Source organism: Balaenoptera physalus, assembly GCF_965194825.1.
Source record: "Balaenoptera physalus genome assembly, chromosome: 2".
Taxonomy (NCBI): Eukaryota; Metazoa; Chordata; class Mammalia; order Artiodactyla; family Balaenopteridae; genus Balaenoptera; species Balaenoptera physalus.
In genome coordinates this window covers 30,546,538-30,570,198 of record NC_138883.1, presented here as the reverse complement: position 1 = coordinate 30,570,198, position 23,661 = coordinate 30,546,538, and the positions used below count along the sequence as shown (strand labels likewise).

The following is a 23,661-nucleotide window of genomic DNA, read 5'->3' as shown; positions in this document are numbered from 1 at the left end:
TTTGTGTTGGAAAAGATTGTTTTGGCTACAATGTGATGGGTTGCGGGGGTGGGGGGTGGTGGTAGATTCAAGGTAGAAAGAAGAGGCGGGGGGGTGGGTCGTGTAGTAGCCCAGGCAAGAAATGATGATAGCTTGGGCTAAGTTAGTGGCAGTGACGGGAAGAGAGATTTTAGAGGCAAAATCAACAGGGCTTGGTGTGTGTGTTTCCCTTATCACCTTCAAGCTTCCTCAAGTGTAAATCTGACAGGAGCCTGAAGGTAGCATGCCCATTGGTGCATGAGAGAGCAGGTCACAGCTAAATTACATTTATCTGAACAAACAGCTCCGGTGCTGGATCTCAAAGAGGATTTTCCAGCCCTCGTGCATCTTTGGCATGAGCAGGCACTGAAAATGAAGTGCTAGGGAAGGAAGCAGGCTCCCAGGTTATTTTTAGTAAGCTCTAGGAAATAGCCGACATTCTAATTTGAATCCTTCTCATTAAAATCCAGAGCCTCACCTCACACAGTTCTTGTTGCTAATGTCTGCAAACTTCTCTTTTCCCCAGATAATTGACAGTAGGGCCCCATGGAAGTCTTCTCAGCATTTCTGCAAAAATTCAGGAAACATTAGGTTTGACACCATCACCATGTTTGCCAAGACAGCAAAAATCCCAGCTGGCAAAACTTCAAGTGTGATGAAGCGGAAGGGTGGGGACAGCACAGAATGACTGATCATCTCGGGATGTCTTCTAGCGAGAGTTTCCAATGTTCGCGTTTTCCCTTGTCTTTGAAGCAGGAACAGGAGGCAATGGTGGCTTTGGGGTCATGCCATGGTGATGTAGGTAGGGTTTACCCCTCTTCCTTTTCTACCTTTCCTCTCTGCCCTCAAGCAGTTCCTGGATTTAAAGTTATTTTTAATATTTTTATTTAACAACAGTGAAAGCATTTTTAAATTAGATATGTTGAAGTTATATAGAACAGTCAGTGCCTGAACTATTGCTGAGCTGATTCTTATGTTGGCATTCCAGGCCCTCCACGGGCTTAACCTGGGACGTGTTATTTAGCCTCTTTGGGTCTTGATTCTGTTGCCCGAGACATGAAGAGGTGTTGTACCAGCTTGGCATTGCTCCATCTTCAGTCATTCAGGCATCACTCTCATCATATTTGCCATGATGACTTTTCACTTACATTATGACTTTCTTAACATTTTTTTCCTTTAAATTGACACATTCGTTTATATCAGTCCCTTTTTTTTAAAAAAAAAGTCTTGACTATAATGTATATGAAATTGTGGGACTGATGTGATAATGACTTTTTTCCTTAACACACATAAATAAGCACAGAATTAAAAATATTTATCTATCTGTCTATCTATCTATCTCAAATTACATTCCACTATGATGATATGTAGACCCCACTCTGGGAGACTCTGGACAAGCTGATTTCTAAGCTCTCTTGCAGTGCTAACATATTATTGTTCACATCTGGCCTTACCTACCCAGCCTTATTTCCCATGGCTTCCTAAAAGAAAACCTCAAGTTTGGCCAGATCAGTGTTCTTGTTGCTCCTTGTAGACAGTGTATGCATGCTATTCCCTTCATCTAGAATCAGTAATTTACTAAGGAGAGAGGAACTCTGACCCAAGAAGAAAGAATAAGTTGAGAAAGCACATGATTGGGTGGACAAGCTACCCTTGACAAGTTGGCCAAGAAAAGCCTTTGGGTTGGCAGTTGTTTGTTTGATGAAGGTCAAGTGTAAAGAGTTGAGGGACTGGTCATTCATTGGTTATTTTTTTCCCTTTGAAAAGAGGGTTACTCATTTACTGGGCAAATCTACTGGACAAATTTCTGAGTGCCACCCCCCCCAGGGGGTGGTTCTTCAGCTTCATCTAATAGAGAAGAGAAAATCTGGTTTGACTATTGTTGTGAGAAATCATTATTTGCTATAGAAATTAATTAGTTCACTTATTTACAATGCATGATGCTTTATTCCATGCTAGTCATTGGATATGTGAACATAATCAAGACACGTCTCTACCCTCTAGGAGCTCAAGTTTAGGAGGAGACAGAAAGTAAATAGGTGAACATGATAAGGCATGTTCAGGCCCCAAAGCAGAAGTGTCTCTAGTGTACAATGTGGCCACAGGAGAGCGAGTGTCAGCTCTATGGAGGCAAAGCTTCCTGGGGGAAGTAAAATGATTTATAAGTTGGGTCTTGACTATAAGCCAGTGCTGTCTAGCTGAATGGGCAGTGCAGGACAAAATGCCCTCCCAGGGAGAATAAACACAGTTATAAAATTATCTGGCATTCAATAAAGCTGAAAAGTGAATGCAATTTAGTAGGAGTGGAACATACAGTTACCTGTGTTTGTGTGTGTGTGTGTGAGAGAGAGAGAGAGAGAGAGAGAGAGAGAGAAAGACAGAGAGAGAGAAATATTGGACTATAGTCTCTATTCAAGAAGGAGCTATTGAAGTCTTTTAAGCAAGGGGGTGATCGTTCAGAGTTACATACTGAAAATTCACTCAGGCAGCTGCGTTGTGGATAATTGGGTTGGAAGGCGTTTCCAAAGTACAGGCAAAGAGACCAGTTAAAACTCAATTACAAGGGTCCAGGTGAGAGAGGATGAGGGCAGCAGCAGTGGGTAAAGAGGGAAGGGACAGATCTGAGACATATTAAGAAGGATGTGATGATGAGAGAGTGGGTGATGTATAGGAAGATGCCAAAATTTCCAGCTTGGATGATTGGGTCGTGGCGCCACTCAAACCCAAGAGGAAAGATGCAATTTGGGGAAACATGAATTTCTTTTGGAACTGTATTCCCTAGGGCCTGCATGACCAAGTGACAGGGTTTGAAGCAATTATGCCGGAGTTTTTTCCCCAGCTCTGTTGGTATGACCTTGTTTGACCTCCCAAGGTCTCTTTGTCCATAAGATGTACTGCCTGTCCTGGCTTGATTTGAGGTCTCAAAGAAAAGATATATGTGACAATACTTTGTAAATGTCTTCACAAATGTAAATATTTATGTCTCCAGGGAAGTGCAAAGTGTAAAAAGCAGAGTCATCATTACATTTAGCTTATAAACGGGCAGTGTGCGCAGCTGCTTTCCATTGTGATCCAGCATCCAGCAGATTTCTCTGTGAAATTGCCAGTATCACTGCCTGTCCTCCTGACCAAGATGGATTAATTCCTATGAGACTAAAAGGTACTACTTTGCCCTGCAACAGTCCAATTCAAGAAACACCACACATCTTTATTTTTCTAAACCTTATTAAATCGCTCCTCCGTTCCCATTTGCCAGGGTGGCCTAAACATCCATTTTCAGTCAGAATTGAGAGTTCCATTGGATCACATAAAAATCCTGTTTTTCATTGGTGAAACGAGTGGGGTTCGTAGGTAGGCTAAGAAATATTACATAGGGAGCTCTACCCCCTTGCATGAACGGGGTATACGAATTGTCATAGGTTTAGGCAAACCTGTAACACCTGTTAATTCAGACCCAGTTCTTCGAGATCCGTTGCCCATAGGGCTGAGAAGAAGATGAGCCTAAGGTCCCCATACCCAAGACAGCTCAGCAGACTTATTATCCAGACCCCAGTATTGAGGATTTAATTTTGGTTGCTGCTGGGTTCACAGTTTGCTGTGGAATAATCATGTTCCTTATAAACGAGGAGAGTTGTAATGTCAACAGTGTGGGGAGGGTCAAGATGGAAGGAAAGCCCCAAAACTGAACCACTGAGGGTAGGGGCTGCTGAGGAGAGCGGAGGGTTGAGTGTACATGATGGAGCTAAGTCTACCGAAGAGAAAGAGGTAGGCAATAAAGACTTTATCTGAAAAAGAGGCCAGAATGGAGAAAAATAGGAATAAGAAAGCATTCTGAGTGCATTGAAAATCTTTCTTTTAATTCTTGCAAATTGTGAAACTATCAACTTAGCACAATTGCCCTTAAAATAAACATTTTTGATCAGAGCATTTTAAATGCTAACTCAACTCCTGGGAGGAGAGAAAAGCCCCCCTCCTAGAGCAATGTTTCTAGAGTGGGATACATGGACCACTGGTGGCCTGTGAGATGATACTTGTAGATAAACATAAGAATATTCTTCTCTTTTAATAGTTCTATGTTTATTTTGATTATCATTATCTTTGGCAACTCATGATAGTTTTCTATTTAAGGCAGTGACACTGTTTTAAAAAATTTTTATTTTATATGAGAGTATAGTTGATTTACAATGTTGTATTAGTTTCAGGTGTACAGCAAAGAGATTTAGTTATACATATACATATATCCATTCTTTTTCAGATTCTTTTCCCATATAGGTTGTTGCGGAATATTGAGTAGAGTTCTCTGTGCTATCCAGTAGGTCCTTGTTGATTATCTGTTTTATATAGAGTAGTATATATATATTAATCCCAACCTCCTAATTTATCCCTTCCCCCAACATTTTGACACTTTCTTTTAAAATAAATTTAAGGAAAAAAAGTGAGTTGATTTAAAGAAAAAGTATAGGTATTTATTAAAATAAACAGGTGATAGTATGGAAAAATAGAAGGTAGTATTAGAATGACTAATGTTTGGGAAACATCAAAAGTTGTGCTACATTTGGGTGGAGAAGTAGGAAGGAAGTAGCTTACAAGGTTTGTGATGACCACACACAGATAATTTCTCACCAGGTTACCTCATTGCATGGGTTTTTCTCTCACGAAGATTATTCTCTAAAAATGCAAGTAATTTGAGGATAGCGTCATATCGTAACATATTATAAGCACATTTCTTATTCATTTGTTTTTTGGCCACGCCGTGTTGCTTGTGGGATCTCAGTTCCCCAGTCAGGGATTGAATCCGGCCACAGCAGTGAAAGTGCGGAATCCTAACCACTAGGCTACCAAGGAACTCTTTAGGCACATTTCTTAATGCTCCACTTACACTCTGACCAGGACATACCTGGAAGGAGAAAGGAGATCCCTGGGCTGCAGTGGGCGTGGCGTGGAGTGGACCCCAAGACAGTTCACCAACCTCACAGTTTTGTCCAAGTCTTGAGTGGCAGCATTTACCTAGTGTAGCGGCTGACAAGTGGATTGAATTCAAATGATATGAGGCTTAATTTAATGTGATAACGAGCACCCCTGGAGGGTAGACTTGAGGCATTGTGACTTTCTTTGTATGTAGACCCTGCAGTCCCCAGAACTGTGCTTGGCACATACTACATAGATGCTCAATAAATAGTTGCTAAATGAAAGAATGAATGGCTGTGAAAATTGCACAATATTTTATATTTATACTTGCAAATGAGTAGAAAGGGCCCAGGATTGAAATGATAAAGCACGGAGTTCACATCTCATTTCTGTCCTTTACTTGCTGTGTAACCTTGGGCAAGTTACTTAACCTCTCTGAATCTCATCTATCAAGTGGAACTAATCAGTGATACTCTGGTAAGTGTTTTACAGTTGGCTCTCCAAGAAGAAAAGCTCTGCTTTGTAGCATTTGCTGATTTCTGGGGCGTAAATATTCCCATCAAGCTAACAACCATTTAACAGCTAGCTTGCAAAATTCCTGCAAATCTAAAAAATCAAATCTCATAAGTGACAGGATACAGTTCACCACTGGAGGCAACCTCATGGGATGTCAATCATTCTTGGAGCACATACTACCTGCTAGCACTGTGCTTAGAATATCTCGTTTAGTTCTCATAAAAATGCTGATGTAGAAACTATTATTATCCTTATTTTAGGGATAAGGGAATAGAGTGTTGGAGAGATTAAGGGATTTGTGTGTGGACACACAGCCTGTATCCTTTCTACTAGACTGTCTTCCCTGCTCTTTGAATTGAATGAAGAAAGGACAAGTACCACACGCAGCATCTGGCATGTAATAGATGCTTAATTAATGTTACTTTCCTTTCCTTCTTTACCATTTCTATGAAAAATATATTGGTAGAAAATGTCCTGGACCAGATCCCAGACATCCCTGGGAAGGTCTAGTCATAGAACAATGCCAGAAACATTATTTTTTTATTTTTGAGAATGCACCTTAGGTATTGGGGAAGGAAAAAAAGAATAACATACGAAACTGCAAAGATACAATAAAATCCAGGTGTAGTTTCAAGTACGTAAAGCATCAAATTGTTGTCTAATGACCCATTTAGCAAGCCAAGGGCTTTGAACATGTATGGTTCTTCTACAGGAGGGCGCACGCCACCTCCACTAACTTCCTGCCCAGTTTAAGAGAGCTTCGTAATGATTTACCAGCTGAGAGCCTCTGCCTTCCTTGCTCTCTCTGCTGTTGGCATACCAGGCAATGAGAAACTCACAGGTGTTTCTAAGAGTCTGATATCCAGCTATTCATTAAAAATATAATATTTGGAACTAAACTGATGCATTATTATACAATTTCTGCCAAAAGAGTATGAAAATTTTTCCTCCTATGGAAAAATATGGGCATAACTTGGGTTGAAGGAAATTGGACTGGGGGGATTTGACTAAGGGGATAGGGTCTCCTACCCATCAGTCATTCCCCTCCCACATCCTCCTGCCTGGCAGAGCCAGCTCCACGAGATGCTGGAAAGGCTAGGTACTTGCTTGAAGGGAGGATGGCCATGTAGCCTACCCAGTTATGGCCAAGGGAAAACATGCTAAGGGGCTTCTAGGAACAATTTTCTTTGCTGAAAAAAGCAGGGACATTCAAGCACAAATTCCACATGTCCTTACCTGCTTTTGGACACTGTCATCTGAGGGTGACAGTTTTGGTGTCTAGGTGGATAGCCTGGAAGTTTCTACCTCCCTATTTCTCATTAAGCAAGATAGAGAAATATCCTTATTGTTTAAAGCCTGTTTGTCATGTATTCCCTACTTTGCAGCCCAAAGCATCCTATACCAATAGTTAAAATTATCAGGATTATCAAGTTTACCTGCTAGAACTTAAGTGTTAGAACCCATGGTTACCAAAAAACTTTGCATAAGAAAACTTTCTGCTTCAAGTAATTCAAAGTCCTTACTCCAACTGGCTTAATATAGGGAAGTTTATCACCTCATGTGGCAGGAAGCACAGAGTCAGGGCAGGCTTTAGGTGGCAGGCATGCCCTGTCTCTGCTTCTCTGAGACTCTCCTATTCTGCTCGTCCTGGTGACTTTGGTCCTCAGGCCAGCTGACTGCCAAGTTCTAGGCACCATGTCCCAACAAGACCACGTCCCCAGTGGAAGAAGAGGACTTGTCCATCCCTGTGTCTCTTCAGAGAAGTGAGGAAAGCTTCTTTGTTAGTGATAATTCATTTTCCATCCTTTCCTAAGTCATTCTCTGCCAATGGGAACCTAAGATCTTCATGGGCTACATTTGGGTGGAATAGATTTGGGGAACCCACACCAAGCACCAAGAGTCATTTTTCTTATTTTCCCTCTTCTTGGAGATCTTTCATGGACCCTGGTGAGCTCGTTTTCTACCTAGAATCTCTGAGAGCTCTAACTGATCCTTTTTTCCCCCTTCTAACTTGGTTTTGAGCCTTAACTCACTCAGATCCCTCCTAGCTGACAAGTGATTCTTTAATGTTATCAGTTGGTTTCTCTTAAAAGAATTGGATTTTTTTTTGGTTTCTGGGTCCTTAATCCACCCCTGCAAATTATAAAACAGGTGTAGTTTAAAAACAAAAAACAAACAAACAAAAAAACAATGGGATACAAATTGCTTCAAAGGAAAAAAATCTAGATGTACAAACTACTGTTTTCATGGTTAAAAACGTTTTACCTCGATTTGTTCCTCTGCTTGAGCATATTTTTAAGCTTACAAAGAAAATAGGCACCATGCCTTTAGGAGGAGATATCTGTCATATTTTTTAAGTGATACAAAGTTACTTAAGGAATAAGAGCCATGAAATGTGAAGCGACTTTTATCTGGGGAAAACTTCAAGATTCAACCTGGAGGAAAGGGTTAGTAAAGGAGAGAAACTTGTGTGTCAGGTCAACCCTTTCCTCATTTTATGGGAACCCTACCCTTTCCATTACCCCTCACGGCTCCCTCTCCTGTATTCACATGTAGCAGATTAACCTCTAAAGGCTTACTTTGTGCCTGGTTCCTGCTGCTTTTAGTCCGAGAATCCCCTGGGTGAACTCTGGGCCAGCAGTAGCTGATTCGGCTGTTGTCATGACTACCTCGCATCCTGTCCCTCCCTTCCCCCGCCCTCAAGGGCCCAGTGTCCACCCCGGCCGTCCAGCCTATGTTACTGGGCATGTGGGAGTAAGTCAACCAGCAGTCTGTGGTCACTGGCTCAGGGCAAGCACGGGACAGACATGCCTAGTCGGGAGGAATCGCAGGGTTACTTTGCTTGGAATGTTGTGGCAGACACAATCTCTCTCCCTCTGTGGTATGTGGCTATGGAGGTGTGTGCTGCTTACACTCTGGAAGGCAAAAGAGAGATTGAAAACAGAACAAAAAAAGCAGATGGAAAGAAACTGAGGGCTTCCCTGGCGGCGCAGTGGTTAAGAATCTACCTGCCAATGCAGGGGACACGGGTTCGATCCCTGGTCCGAAAAGATCCCACATTGCCGCGGAGCAACTAAGCCCGTGCACCACAACTACTGAGCCTGCGCTCTAGAGCCCACGAGCCACAACTGAGCCTGCGTGCTGCAACTACTGAAGCCCACGTGCCTAGAGCCCATGCTCTGCAACGAAGAGTAGCCCCCGCTCACCACAACTAGAGAAAGCCCATGACCAGCAACAAAGACCCAATGCAGCCAAAGATAAATAATAAATAAAAAATAAAAAAAAAAAAAAGAAACTGAATCAAGACAGGCTTGAGGCCTGACCCGGTTCTGGACCTTCCAGTGACCTGGGCCAAGAAATCTCTTTATTGTTGATTGAATTTTCCATTAGCAGCCACTCAAAGGGCTGCACAGATGGAATGGCTGTTGCCATAGGCTGAGGGAGAAGCTGCTCTCAAGAAATTTTAGTAAATAGTCCTATTTGTTTCATAAGTCTAGGTTCCTCAAGGCAAATAAGTTTATTGCCCAAGAAAGGGAGGAAAATGGATCCTTTGTGTTTTGAGGGTTGAAAAGAAAATTAGCTTGATTTCAAGCTTAGAGCCGCAGGCCTGGGAGATAAAAATGGTTTAGGAATTCTTCAGAGGCTGAGCCCACACCCAGTCAGATGCAGCCAAGGCGTGGGGTCTCTGAGGGGACCAGCCTAGCAGGCGCCTGAAAGGACCAGGCAATTAGGGCATCAAAGGCTGGGGTGAGCCTGGCAGAGTGGCCATGGAGGATCCCGCTGGCCCAATCAGGAGGCTTGTCTGTGTCCTGGTCAGCAGTGCTGGGCAAAGGGTGGAGAACCAGTGATCCACAGTCACACTGTCTGTTAAAATGCAGATTCCCAGGACAGATACCAAAGACACTGAATCAGACCCCCTGGGTGCACAGCCTGGAAACAGGCATTTCAAAAAGCATCCCAGCCAAAGTTTAGGTGAGTACCATTTGAGAACCCACACCTTAGAGCATGCAGAGGGTAAAGCTGAGGAATCTTAGTCCAGCTGTCACCAGCCAGGCAGGAGAATGGCTGAAAACAGGTGGCAGAAAGTCCAGGGTCAGGGTTCTAGCAGATGCAGAAATAGGATGCCACAGGTTACCACTCTGGGTCAGGCTGGCTTAAGATCTTAAAATCCTTTTGAGTTAATTACCAATGCTTCTGCTATGAGGCCCGCCTTTAGTGTCACTAATGACCTTCGACACTTGTCCCTCATTGGATCGCCCTGCCAGCTTTGAGGTGTTGGAGAGGCAGGGTGACGGGCATACTGGCTCCGTCTGACACCACCAGAGCCCCTTGGCCTGTGTCAGGGTCACGTGGTCCTCGTGACACACCTCATCACAGACTGGCTCCAGGGTTGAGGTCATGCAACCTCTTTTCCTGCTGCTGCTTTAAAAAGTATACATACAGCAGTTTGGCAGGGAAAAGATTTTTACCACCACTGTTTACAAAGCAAGGCAGAATCATGGAATTATTAGATTTCTCGAAGGTCAAGCAACAGTAGGGAGTCCGGGGAGGTGGGAACCACAGTGGTTTCTACCCGTGACCCTGTGAGCCGTCAAGGTTAGCAGAGGTCATGGCCTAGGCAGCAGACCCCTATGTGGGCCAGCGGCTCCCCCTATCATCATTTGAGTTCTGAGCGTTCTTCAGCTAAAAAAGCAACGCAAATACGAACAACAGGGAAAACGTTAACAAGCACCATTAGGAAGAACACAGGGCTGGAACCAGGAGGATGGAGCTCTGTTCCAACTGTAATCCTTTGGCATCCCATGGTTCTTTCTGGGCCCCTTTGTTCATCAGCAAAATAAGCAGCAGGAATTCATGGCAAAATTATCATCTAGGGCTTCTAGTGTTAGGTGTTTCCTTGTCAATTTAAGCCTCTCTAATACAAGGCCGACTTGGAAGAATGCTCTCAGTGTCCATTTTATATTGGTGGTTCTTAGATTTTTCAGCTTGAGTTTATCTCATTTGGACAATACTTCTCATATTTATCAACACAGTGAAATTAAAGGAGGAGGCCGCACTTACCATTCACAGGCTTGTTTCCACTTGGCTACATTAAATCAGTTGCTAAGCCCTTGATCCCACGAAAGGATTAGCTAATAGATTCCTTCTCTTAAGGTTGCCTAATTTTAGAGACCTCCCAAGGGAATGAAAATGCATAGTTTACTGGGATTGGGATTTTATGGCTGAAATTCTTCATTAATTGAGAGGAAAGAGATACAACCAAAGATCTAGTTTATCCCCAAATAATTTTGTGTTCCCATGTGAGTTGCTTCAGTAGTTAAAAAAGTCTCCAACTTAAAAATATTCCCTCGGTGTAAATATTTATGTGTGCATACTTTCTTAAACCTCGATCTTTTTCCATTACGTGAAGTAGTTTTCATTCTTGGTACGCAATTCTGTTAAACAACCTATCTATGGTCCTCAAAACCAAGCACTCTAATAATTTCCGTGGGGATTAAGTCTGTAAAATATTTATCGATTCTGAGTCACACCAAATTTACTTTCTTGACAACAACTGTATTATTTTTGGTATCAATCAGTGCCTAAAGAAACTGCCTCTGCAGTAAGCTGATTAGTGAAGTTAGTGTCAAATTCCTGTAGGAATGAATTCCATTTGGTCATGTTAAACCTACAGTATCATTACTACTGGTATATAATCGTACTTGAAAAAATTTTTTATTGAGGTATAGTTGATGTAAGTTTCAGGTGTACAACATAGTGATTCACAATTTTTAAAGGTTATACTCCATTTATAGTTATTATAAAATATTGGCTATACTCCCTATACTGTACAATATATCCATGTAGCTTATTTATTTTATACATAGTAGTTTGTACCTCTTAATCTCTTACCCCTATCTTGCCCTTCCCTCTACCCTCTCCCTATTGGTAATCACTAGTTTGTTCTTTATATCTGTGAGTCTGTTTCTTCTTTGTTATATTCACTAGTTTGTTTTATTTTTTAGATTCCATGTATAAGTGATATCATGCAGTATTTGTCTTTCTCTGTCTGACTCATTTCACTAAGCATAATACCTTCCAAGCCTATGTTGTTGCAAATGGCAAAATTTCATTCTTTTTTATGGCTGAGCAGTATTTTATTGTATATATACATATACATATGTATACCCACATATATATGTATATATATATACCACATCTTCTTTATCCATTCATCTGTTGTTGGATACTCCTTGGGGATTAGTTTTTAATCTTCATCTTAGTCAGTTGTTCTATTTTATAAGAATAGTATAATTTTACTATAAGATATACATTTAAATGAAAATCAAATATAATACATGGCAAACAGCCAGGGAGTTGAGTTACTACGATAAAGATTTGTTTGAAACCCACCTGAGGTACAGAACAGCTGTGGTTTCTAGGTAGTTGCATTTAAAGTATTTAATTCTTCTCCTCTTCTTGGTTAAAGAATATTTTTTCTTTTTCCCAGAAAGAGATATTCCTTATCAAATTATATATGATCCACCCTCGTGCTGGGGTAAATAGAAAAGAGACAAGGGCCCATTTCCTTTATGGTCATGTGCCTGGAGAATCTTGGGAAATTCCGGATAAGGAGTGGGTTCTGTCATCTGCAGCTCATAAATCCTCCAGAGTTGCTCCCAACTTCTCCACGGCTTCTTGTACAGTCTCAGCCTCTGAAGGGAAGAAGAATGAGGGTTGGTTCCTCCCTTGGCTTGCTCAGAGTTTTCCAGAGTAAGTTCATGTTGGGGCGCCTCTCCTCTTTCTCTCTACAGCAGGAATCCTCAAACTCTAGGGTGTCAGAACCACCTGAATTACCCACAGAGCTTGGTACATCGCTGATTTTCAGCTCCCATTGCTGGAGTTTCTGATTCAGCAGAACTTTGGGGATGAGGAACCTGTGTTTTAACCCGCACGTCAACTAGATGTATGTGTTAGTTAGATGTATAGGTGGACAGATAAGCAGGCCGTTGGTTAATATCTGAAATATCCTAGAGGAATGCCTATTCCGGGGGTAGTTAGGGAGTTCATAGTGACTCTCATCTAAAGCCCATGTGTGTTGGGGTGGGGGTTGGGTGCTTACTAAACGCAGCTTCAATTATCCTTATCTCCCATCACAGAGGATTTGTTAATTAGCACAATGCACATTAGAAATATTTTTTCATTGTGAAATGAGAGGGGTTCAAGATATGTAGGTAGGCTTAGAAATACTACACAGACAGCCTTCCCTTGCATGAACAGGGTATACGAATTGGCATAGGTTCAGGCAAATCCATAACACCTGTTAATTCAGACCCAGTTCTTCGAGATCCGTTGCCCATAGCGCTGAGAAGAAGATGAGCCTAAGGTCCCCACACCCAGGACAGCTCAGCAGACTTATTATCCAGACCCCAGTATTGAGGATTTACTTTTGGTTGCTGCTGGGTTCACAGTTTGCTGTGGAATAATCATGTTCCTTATAAACGAGGAGAGTTGTAATGTCAACAGTGTGGGGAGGATCAAGATGGAAGGAAAGCCCCAAAACTGAACCACTGAGGGTGGGGGCTGCTGAGGAGAGCTGAGGATTGAGTGTACATGATGGAGCTAAGTCTACCGAAGAGAAAGAGGTAGGAAATAAAGACTTTATCTGAAAAAGAGGCCAGAATGGGGAAAAAATAGGACTAAGAAAGTGTTTTGAGTTCATTAAAATGAACTCAAAACCTTTTTTTATAATTCTTTCTTGCAAATTGTGAAAAGATCAACATGGGGCAATCACCCTTAGAATAGCATTTCTGAGTAGGGTATTTTAAATGCTAATTGCCTGCTCATGTGTATATTAATCCTAATGGACATGCTTATATCTTGCTGAAATGCAGGTTAAAATGCATTAGTTTCTGATGTCCCAGTTGGATGCCTCATAAGAGAGACTAGAACAGTGATTTTCAGTGGGAGAGGAAGGCCCATGGGCATGTATCAGGATATCTGTGTGTGTGAGAGTATGTGTAATTAACACAAATTATTTGCTTCGAGGATTCTCTCAAGCTTTTTGACCCTGTTTTGCTTTCTGCAGACACTGTCATTGCTATAGGAAATCATCTAAGTTCCATGACTTTAAATCCCAGCTATTTTATATCTGCAGCCCTCATTTCTCCCTCAAAGGACTGAGATGAACATACAACTTCCCAACAGACATGTCAAAACAACATGGCCCTGGACTGAGTGCTCGTCTCCAGCACACCTGTTGCATCTCATTGTTCTTCACCTTGGTAAATGGTACTATCCTTTTTCCTGGTTTTTAAGGTTAGAATCATTCTTGACTCCTCTCTTTTTCTCACAATCTTTATCCAACCTATCAGCAAGTCTTATCAGCTAAATCATATCCTGAACTCAACCACTGCTCATTACTCTCACCTCTATCGCTCTAATCCAAGACAAAACACCATCCTCCCTTGCCATGCTGGTTTACTACAATAGCCACAGTCCTTGTGCTTCCTCCTTCATAGTCTATTCTAAACACAGCAGCTAGAATTTAAATAATAAATATGATTGTGTTTTTCTCCTACTCAAAGCCCCCCAACAGCTTTCCACTGCACTTAAAATAACATCCAAAGTATCAGGGCCTCAAGGTCTGCCGTGATCTGAACCCCAGGCATTTCTCTGAACATATCTCCTCCTCTTTTTCAAAAAAAATTTTTATTACAGTATAGTTGATTTACAATGTTGTGTTAGTTTCAGGTCTACAGTAAAGTGAATCTGTTTTACATATCCATACATCCACTCTTTTTAGATTCTTTTCCCATATAGGCCATTACAGAGTATTGAGTAGCGTTCCCTGTGCTATATTGTAGGTCCTTATTTGTTATATATTTTATATATAGTAGTGTGTCCTTCTACTCTTTCTTCCTTGTATATTCTGCTGTTCTTTAACATGCCAAGCTCATTCTCACCTCAGAGCCTTTGCAAAAGCTGTTGCTTCTGTCTCAGAAGGATTTACCCTAGATATCTACATGGCACGCCTCCCCCCACCTTCAGTCTATGCTCAAATATCGCTTATCATAAAAACCTTCTGTAACCTCCTGCTCTAAAATAACGTTATCCAGCTTTGTTTTCCTTATGACATTATTATTATCTGACAATACATTTATTCTATTCTTTCTTTCTCTTCTAACCTTCCATACTACAACGTAAGCTCTACGAGGACAGGGTTTTCATCTGTTTTGTACATGGTATATTCCTAGCACCTAAACTGTGCCTGATATTTAGTAAGAACTCAGTAAATATTTGTTAAATGAAGTAAGAAACTCTCAAAACCATCCTAAGCAGTTGAGGTGATACACTTTAAGCAATAAATCACAAAAGCCTTATACCTTTCAAAATGTTCTGTGGCCTTAAAACTTAAAAAATTTTTTTGGAATAATTTTTAGACTTACAGAGAAGTTACAATGATAGTACAGAGTGTTTACATATATCCTTCACACAGCTTTCCCTAATGTTAACATCTTACATAACCATGGTACATTTATCAAAGCTAAGAAATTAGCACAGCTGCAATACTGTTAACTGAACTACAGACTTTATTTAGGTATCACCAGTTTTTCCACTAATGTCCCTGCTGTATTGCAGATCCAGTGCAGGATACTACATTGCATTTAGTCACCATGTGTCTTTAGTCTCCTCCAATCTATGTCAGTTTCTCATTTTCTCTTTGTTTATTATGACCTTGACAGTTTTGAACAGCACTGGTCAGGCATTTTGGAGAATGCACTACCATGCTCTTTTTATTTGTTTGCCACAAAAGCCAATGTGATAGGAAACCAACAAAAGGGAACCCCAGTGCCCATTGAAAATTTTGCTATAGCTTACCTTCCGCGGGCTCCTATGAGAGCAGGAACTTACTCACATTAAGTAGGAGATTGTGGAGGCTGAGGAGATCAGGAGAGCAGGGATTAAGAGCCAAGAAGCTTTTTACCAGAAGCTCCCAGCAGATTTTCCATCAAGTCCCATTGGTTATATAACATGGCCACAGAAATGGAATCACTATGATTAGCTTAATCCAGTGAAGATTCACTCTGGTGAAAGTGGCACTGGGTCCTCTTCCCTGACTCATGCTAGTAGAATGGGGAGAAGCCAACAAAGATGAAGGAGGAAACTGAGAGGCATCAGGGATGGGGACCGGGCAGGGAATGGGTTTGGTAGACAACAAACAATGTCTGTTACAGAGTCTATTTTTATATTCTGTGTACCAGTAATGTTTGAATGGGTCATGGCCTCCTAGGAGAATAACATATCAGAAGTGTGATACTTATCAAAAGATGGCTGGTGTGGATAAACAAACTGGTATATCCATACAATGAAACACTACTGGGCACTCAAAATGAATGGACTGCTGGTACATGCAACATCATAGATGAATCTCAAAGGCATTATGCCAACCAAAAGAAGCCTGACAAACAACTGTGTACTGTATGTTTTCAATTATATGACATTCTAGAAAAGGCACAAACATAGGGACAGAAGACAGATAAGTGGCTGCCCAGTGAGGGTGGAGGGAGGTGATTGGATGTAAAGGGGTATGAGGGAAATTTTGGGGCCGATGAAAATGTTCTACAGATTAAAGAGAAAACAACTATTGGGTCTTGGGTGATGGCATGAAAAGGGACAAAAGGACATGACATTGTGGGAAAGTTCTTTTTGAGCATAGGGTACAGTTCTGTTGTCTTGAGAAGGAGTCATCGACCTAGGCTTTGGTTTGGGCAAATGGTGCAAGTTTCATTTCTATGTTCTTTGGAACATCAGTTAGGAGTTGGCAAACACAAGACTCTGCAGAAGGCTGAGAATACCCTATGAGCTGAGCTCTGGTTTTTAAATATTTGCAAAAGATCATAAATTAATTAAAATACAGTTCTATTAAGACGAAAGCTTTGCCACGTTTTACAGAGGGTGTTATGTGTTCAATTTGGGGGGGCTGCCTGTTTGTAACTGACAGATTTTGCCTCAATAAAGGAATTTTCTAGTAGAAGTACATCCCTGACTATTTACCATGGTCCTAATCAAACATGACTGTAACTGGTTATCAAAAACCGAGGGAAATCCCAGAACCTAGGGATACAGGGGAACAGGGTAGAGATGAGGAACAGGTATCTTTGGCTGAGGTGACCTGTCCAATATTTCAAGTCACATCACACAAACAGCTGCCTATTCTGTGATGAATCTAACCACAAGATCCTGGATGGCAGTGCCTGAAATAATGCCTAGGAGGTGATCTGATGAAGAAGGTTGGTCCGAAAAATTGGTGTGAAGAGAATCCCACGGTTCGTTTGGGGCTGGTGCAGGTTTTTAAAAACTTGTTATTGTTGATGTAAATTTTCTCCCATGTGCACTGGTTGTACACATACATATCCCTGCATCTTGATTATTAAGCACTGGGACTTTGTAAATATGCATTCCAATCTGAGTAACATTACTCCTGAGTTTCAAAACATTACCATTACAGCCCCAAGATATAAACACATCCATTCCCAGACACGTGATTTTCAAAGCCGCAAATCAAGTACTAAACTGTATTAACTGTGCTGGAAAGAGAAAAAAATCCCCTTTATATTGTACTTAGCTTGCCTGTCATACACCCCTCCTGAGAAGGAGATTATGCAATTAGTAGTAACAGAAATGCTGGGCAGACTACGGGTTGGTCACACGTTGTTGGAGGGTGTCATGGAGAAGATGTGACCTCCGGTTGACTTCTGAGCTGAACCTGGGCGATCAGAGGCTCCTCACTGCCTTCCCGTCCTTGGAATGCACATTCTGACCACATTCTCACAGTGTTCCAAGACCGTCGCCTTGACTGAGGCAAAGTGCTGTTGAGACAATCTGGAGGGTATACATGACTAAACCCAGGTAAGGCCTCTGTGTAAACTTTTAAGATTCTGGCGGGGCGTGGAAATCTACTTGCCTTACAGCTGCCCAAGGCAAGACTCTTATGTTAGTTTCCTTGCTTGTTAAAACTGCCGCCTGCCAGTCTGGAGGGGTCTGCCTCTTTCTTCAGTCTCTCCCTGCCCTCGGTGTATGGCGCCAGTTTTCAAACCAACACAAATATTTGTTCAAAGGCAGATTCCCAGGTCCCATCACTAGAAATTTCAACTCAGCAAATCTGAGGAGGTACTTGAGAATCTTTACTGCTAAGTTTTAGTAAGTACCGCAGGTGACACAGATGCTGTGGCCTTCAAGAAAGACCCTTTTGAGAAAGACCCCTTTCTAAAATATCTAAACAGGAAATTTATTTTCTTTCAGGCTTTAACAGGGGGCAAAACCTAACTCAGAATCTTTTTTTCCTTTTATTGCCAAAGTGCAAAGAAAACAGCTCTTAATTCTCAGAAAAGAAGACAACATTAAAGAGTGAGAAAAAGGAAAGGTGGCGGCTTGAGGAAAAGCAGCATCAGCTGTCAAGTGTCACAAATTCACAGTCCGGGGAAATAGGCCACACGGTACCAGACTCATCCTCCTCCCCAAATCCACTGCCATAAACTCATGCACCAAATGCATTGATACTAACCATATTTTCCTACCTTCTCCCGCCAATACAATTACTGAAACTATATTGTCAACTCATTTGCATTCTTCTGTTCAATTTGTCACGCAGTTTGAGAGCTATACCACAATCAATTCTATTACATACTTTTCTGCAACTCCTTACTTGATAATGAAGTAATAAAAAGATTCAAGATTTTAACTATAAACTTATTTTATTTTATACTTTAGATAAGTTTTGGGAAAGACCCTTATATGCAGCACGCCCTTAAGAAATAATTGCTGAGTGAATGAATGAAATGTTGGGCTGAATCACATTGTATATATTCCCGAAGTAGTAGACCAAATCATATTTTCAATACAGCTCACAGGGAGTTGATTCTTTTTTTTTTTTAATTTAAATTAATTAATTAATTAATTTATTTATTTTTGTCTGTGTTGGGTCTTCGTTTCTGTGTGAGGTCTTTCTCTAGTTGCGGCAAGCAGGCGCCACTCTTCATCGCGGTGCGCGGGCCTCTCACTATCGTGGCCTTTCTTGTTGCGGAGCACAGGCTCCAGACACGCAGGCTCAGCAATTGTGGCTCACGGGCCTAGTCGCTCCGCGGCATGTGGGATCTTCCCAGATCAGGGCTCGAACCCGTGTCCCCTGCATTGGCAGGCAGATTCTCAACCACTGCGCCACCAGGGAAGCCCCTGAAATCATTTTAAATTACAAAAAAGTTACAAAAACAGTTCAAAGAGCTCCCTTATACCCTTCGAGTTGTTAACATTTCTGAACCATCTGAGATTAAGTTGCGGATGTGATGCCCCGTTTACCCCCTCATACTTCAGTGTGTACTTTCTAAAAATGAGGAAACTCTCCTAAATAAAGTACAATCTCAACATCAGGAAAATAACATTGATCCAATTTAATTCAACAGAATGCATTGAAGTTTTGCTGATTATGCCATTAATGTCATTTATAGATCTTGGATTCCATTCAAGATCATCTCCTGCATTTAGCTGTCCCTTTAGCGTCCTCCAATCTGGAACAATCTTTACTTTAAAGAATATATATTATATCAGGACACAACACAAGGGTTATTTTTCCCATTACTGATTTTTATTTATGTAAACTTTTGCCAGTTGATTAAGATGGTATCTCCCAAGTATTACAGCTGTGATTGTTAATTAATAAGTATGTTGTGTTTATTAATAAATAATAATATATTAATGAGAATTAATGAATTTTTTTAGGTACGTGCTTTGAGACTGTAAATATTCTGTCCCTCATCATACTTTTACCCACTAATTTTAGTATTATCCATTGATGATTCTGGCCTGAATCAATTATTATCATTATGGTTGCAAAATGGTGATTTTCTAATTCTACCTTTCTTTCTTCATCTATTTTTTGCATTCTACCAGTAGAACTTCCTTTCTCTCTCTCTCTCTTTTTTTTTTCTCCTCTTTTTCTATCAGCATGGACTCGTTGATTCCTATTTTACACAAAGGTTGCAACCTGCTGCTGTCATTATTTATTTTGATGCTTAAATGGTCCTAGATTTGGCCAGTGGGAACCCCTTCAAACTGGCTCCTATATTCTTTTGACATATCTCCATAATTCTTTAAGTACCTTCTTATTTTTTTGCCCAACAAAGTATTCCAGTTTCACCCACTACACATGGAGCCATAGTTCCTCTTGGTGGAGAATGGTATTTAGAAACAAATCTGAGTTCTAAGTGTGTTCACTGTACTGGGTGCTATTGCTTTCAGGATTTCTTGGTGGACAGAGCTAGGAAATATATCAACGTATATATACACATACATAAGTCTTTCTATCTACCTAAATTAAAAATCATTTCATACCATCACCTCTATTTTCAAGCCACTTCACTGAGTTTATTCTAATCTTTCCCCTTTTTATATCTGTAATTCCCTCCTCCAACAGTGAGAAACCTGCCTCTCAATATCCTTGATATATTTATTTGTTTGCTCAGTTTCCCAGTACGTAAACCAATTTCTTGGCCATGCCAGGAAAAAGTGTGGTCTGTCCCTATTAAGTTAGTTATTTTTATCATTATATATAAATTATATTTATAATACATATAAATTATATAAATAAAAATTATATATCATTATTAAAATATGTGTAGTATGTATATAGTATGTGTATTGTGTGATATGTACATATGTGTAATCAAACATTTTATGAAAAATCAGATATTTTCCATACATATATAAGAAATTATATTCAAGTCCTTTGTCTATTTTTTAATTAGATTTTTTTTTGCTATTGAGTTGTATGAGTTCTTATATATTTTGAATATTAACTTTTTATCAGATAGCTGGTTTGAAAATCTTTTCTCTCATTCTGTAGGTTGCTTTTTCGTTTTGCTGATGGTTTCTTTTGCTGTGTAGAAGCTTTTTAGTTTGATGCAGTCTCACCTATTTATTTTTGCTTTTGTTGCTTGTGCTTTTGGCATCAGATTAAAAAATTGTTGCCAAGACCAATGTCAAAGAGATTTTCCTTATGTTTTCTTCTAGTAGTTTTACAGTTTGGGGTCTTACATTTAAGTCTTCAATCCATCTGGAGTTAATTTTTGTGAGTGATGTAAGATAGGGGTCCAATTTCATTGTTTTGCTTATGAATATCCAGTTTTCAATAAACACCATTTATTGAAGGAACTATCCTTTCCTTACTGAGTATTCTTGGCTCCCTGGTCAAATATTAGTTGACTGTATATGCATGGGTTTATTTCTGGGCTCTCTATTCCGTTCCATTGGTCTGTTTTTCAGTTTTCACACTGGTATTATACTGTCTTGGTTACTATAGCTTTGTAATATAATTTGAAATCAGGTATTGTGACGTCTCCAGCTTTGTGCTTCTTGCTCCAGACTGCTTTGGCTATTCCGGGTCTTTTGTGAGTCAACAAATTTTAGGATTTTGTTTCTATTTCTGTGAAAAATGCCATTGGAATTTTGAAAGGGATTGTGTTAAATCTATAAATGGCTTTGGGTAGTACAAATATTTTAACAATATCAACTTATCCAATCCATGAACTCGGGATATCTTTCCATTTATTTATGTCATCTTCAATTTCTTTCTTCAATATCTTGTAATTGTCAGTATACAGATCTTTCACCTCCTTGGTTAAATTTATTCCTAATTATTTTATTATTTTTGATGCTACTGTATTAAGGGAAGTCCACAGAAAGGCCTTTCTTCAGATGCACCTGGATCCCTTTGCTCATACTTCCACGTGGTTGTTCCCTCATGCCTGACCCTCAGGAAGCTTCTGGTCTCAGAAATTCAGAGCTCCCCACAGGGGAAGAGCCCGCCGTCACCCCCTCTCTCTCAGTAAGCAGCCTATGCTCTAAGCGTGGAGCCACAGCCAGCTTCTCAGCCACGCTTAAGCCAAATGCTAAACCTGGGGAAGGAAAGACTTTACATTTCAACTTTAATAAATGAAATAACTGGGGAATTTATTGAAATTATATTTTACTCACTAGGTTGGGTGTGGTTTCTTTCGGTTGCATGTTTTTCTCTAGTTCTCGAGGACTTAGCCCATGGTAATACACATATCTTGTGCACTGTTAGGCCGGGGGCCTGGATGGCAGAGACTGTTCTGTCATCCGTTTCTAGTGCTTAGCAGAGGGTCTAACACAAGGTATGTGCTAATTACTGTTTATTGGATCAAAGAATGAATACATCCATTAATCAATGTAGAATGGTGGGAAAGGAGATGTATGTTGGGAAGGAGACCTTAGATTTCCACCTCTGGACCCACATGGACGAAGGGAGTCCAGGTTATCCATCCTTAATGGAACCTAGATATTTATTTTTAAGGTTTCTTTTTTTCCTGGTGACACAATACAATATAAGAATAAATCTTGAATTTATCCTTGATGTTGATAACATCGGTATTGCACATCAATCCCATGGTTACCGTCCAGCACCAACAATCTTGTTCTATTTCCACCTGCAGCTTCCTGAATCCTTAACTAAGCATCAAATTTCAAAGCTCCCACATTAAAGAAGGCCGTCAATTGAAGTTACCCTTTCTCATTTTCTGTCTCCTACTTTTTTTCTTCTTCTCCAAGATTATTTGCAGAGTTAAATTTTCTTGAAAGTTCTTTTGTGGTGTGTACTCGACAAGAAGGCTCATAAAACACTCCAAATACAGCATGTGGTGTAAATGTTGAAACAATGAAAATGACGAGGTGAGTAACACTATCCCTGAGGATCGCGGTGGCCCGTTTTAATTTAGAGGGCGCCAGCTACACGTCAGCGAGGGATTCAAGAACCACCGGGCAAACCACTCCGGACTAGGAATCCCCAAGACAACCCTGACGCCACCAAAGTTTCCAGTCGCAGCCAGCTCTCGGAATTGACGGAAGGAGCCTCCGCCCCGCTGAGCCGCTCTGCCAGTTTTCTCGCCGGAGCTCAAGTGTCAGGAATTTCTAGTTTTCTTTCCCCCTTCCTCGGGCAAATCTCCATCTGCACCTTCCGCGACGCTGGGAACAGGTGAGCTGGGCAGCGGCGCCCTTAGGACGCGCTCAGGTGCCTCGGCCCCGCCCGGGCCGCCGCGCCCCGCCCCGCCCTGCGCCTGTCGGGGCCCAGGTGCCGGAGCCCAGGTGCGCGCGGCGCGGGCTGCAGCTTCGCTCGACACCCGACAGCGGGCGCCGCTGCGGCAGCTCCCGAGCGGCGGAGCTGAGCGCCTTCGCGACTTGGGGCAGCTCCTGCGCTCGGCCCTGCTCGGCGGCGAGAGCTCCGCCCGGGCGCCGGGTTCCCGAAGCTGGGGGAGCAGGCGGGCGGGCGCCGAGGGGGCGGTCCGAGCTCTGCGGACCCCGCCGGCCTGGGGCGACAGAGGCGGGCGAGCGGGGAGCGCCCAGGAGCGCGGAGAGCGGGGCCAGCCCCCAGCGCGCTGGAGACACCCGAGCGACCTGCGCCCTTGACACCATGCGACCCACCGCGCCTCCGCGCCGGCCTCGCTGAGGCTTCGCTGTCCGCTCGCTGAGACGCCGCGCTCGCCACCGCGGAAACTCGGGAAGACCAGGCGAGACGTTGGAGAGCCGCGCGGAGGCTGACCCAGGCGTCCTCTCCGCCCCCAAGAAGCTGCCGGCCCCTTGATCCCTGGGCTCCTCTAGCTTTACCATGAACCTGGCGCAAGCTTGGCGTTAGGAGAAATTCAGAAACCGGAGGGGGAGTCAAGGCAATTCTTTGGTTGCTAAGGTAATTGTAGTTGTTACAGAAATGGGCAAGAAACAAATGGGGGAAAAGATGTTTTAAAACGGTATGCCCTTCACCCTTCCAGTTCATGTGTGTTGATTTCATTTCATTTCCTGGGTGTAGATGCTTGTCCATTGCAGATACGTGACAGGTGTCGGTGTGTGTGTGTGTGTGTGTGTGTGTGTGTGCAGTTTGGGACTGTAGAGGCACGAGCTTACATAAGTGGTTAGGCAAGCTGGCGTGTGGAGTTGTGTGGGACGGGTGCAGGTCTGCATATAAATCATGTTCCGGGGTTTCTGGGTGTGAGGCGCTCACCGGCCGGGGCGAGCTGGCAGAGGGTACGTGCTTTTAGGTACTTCCAATCTTCTGGTTCCGTGATCACAGGTAGGGCAGCTTTACCTCAAAAGCAGATGTTCATTAACTTTTTCTCTGAATAAACTCGCCCGTTTGTGGTTTGGAAGAAAAGCAAGCGAGAGGCGAGGTGT

At 41.9% G+C, this 23,661-nt stretch overlaps 1 protein-coding gene across 1 annotated transcript in view; it reads left to right on the top strand.

Moving 5' to 3' along the window:
- Window positions 1–3,333: 3,333 nt before the first annotated feature.
- Window positions 3,334–23,661, top strand: part of RGS6 (regulator of G protein signaling 6) — a 588,332-nt gene continuing 568,004 nt past the window's right edge. The window contains exon 1 of the mRNA XM_082451965.1: window positions 3,334–22,471. The gene's annotated coding sequence lies outside the window, so the exon portion shown is untranslated. The remainder of the gene's footprint in view (window positions 22,472–23,661) is intronic.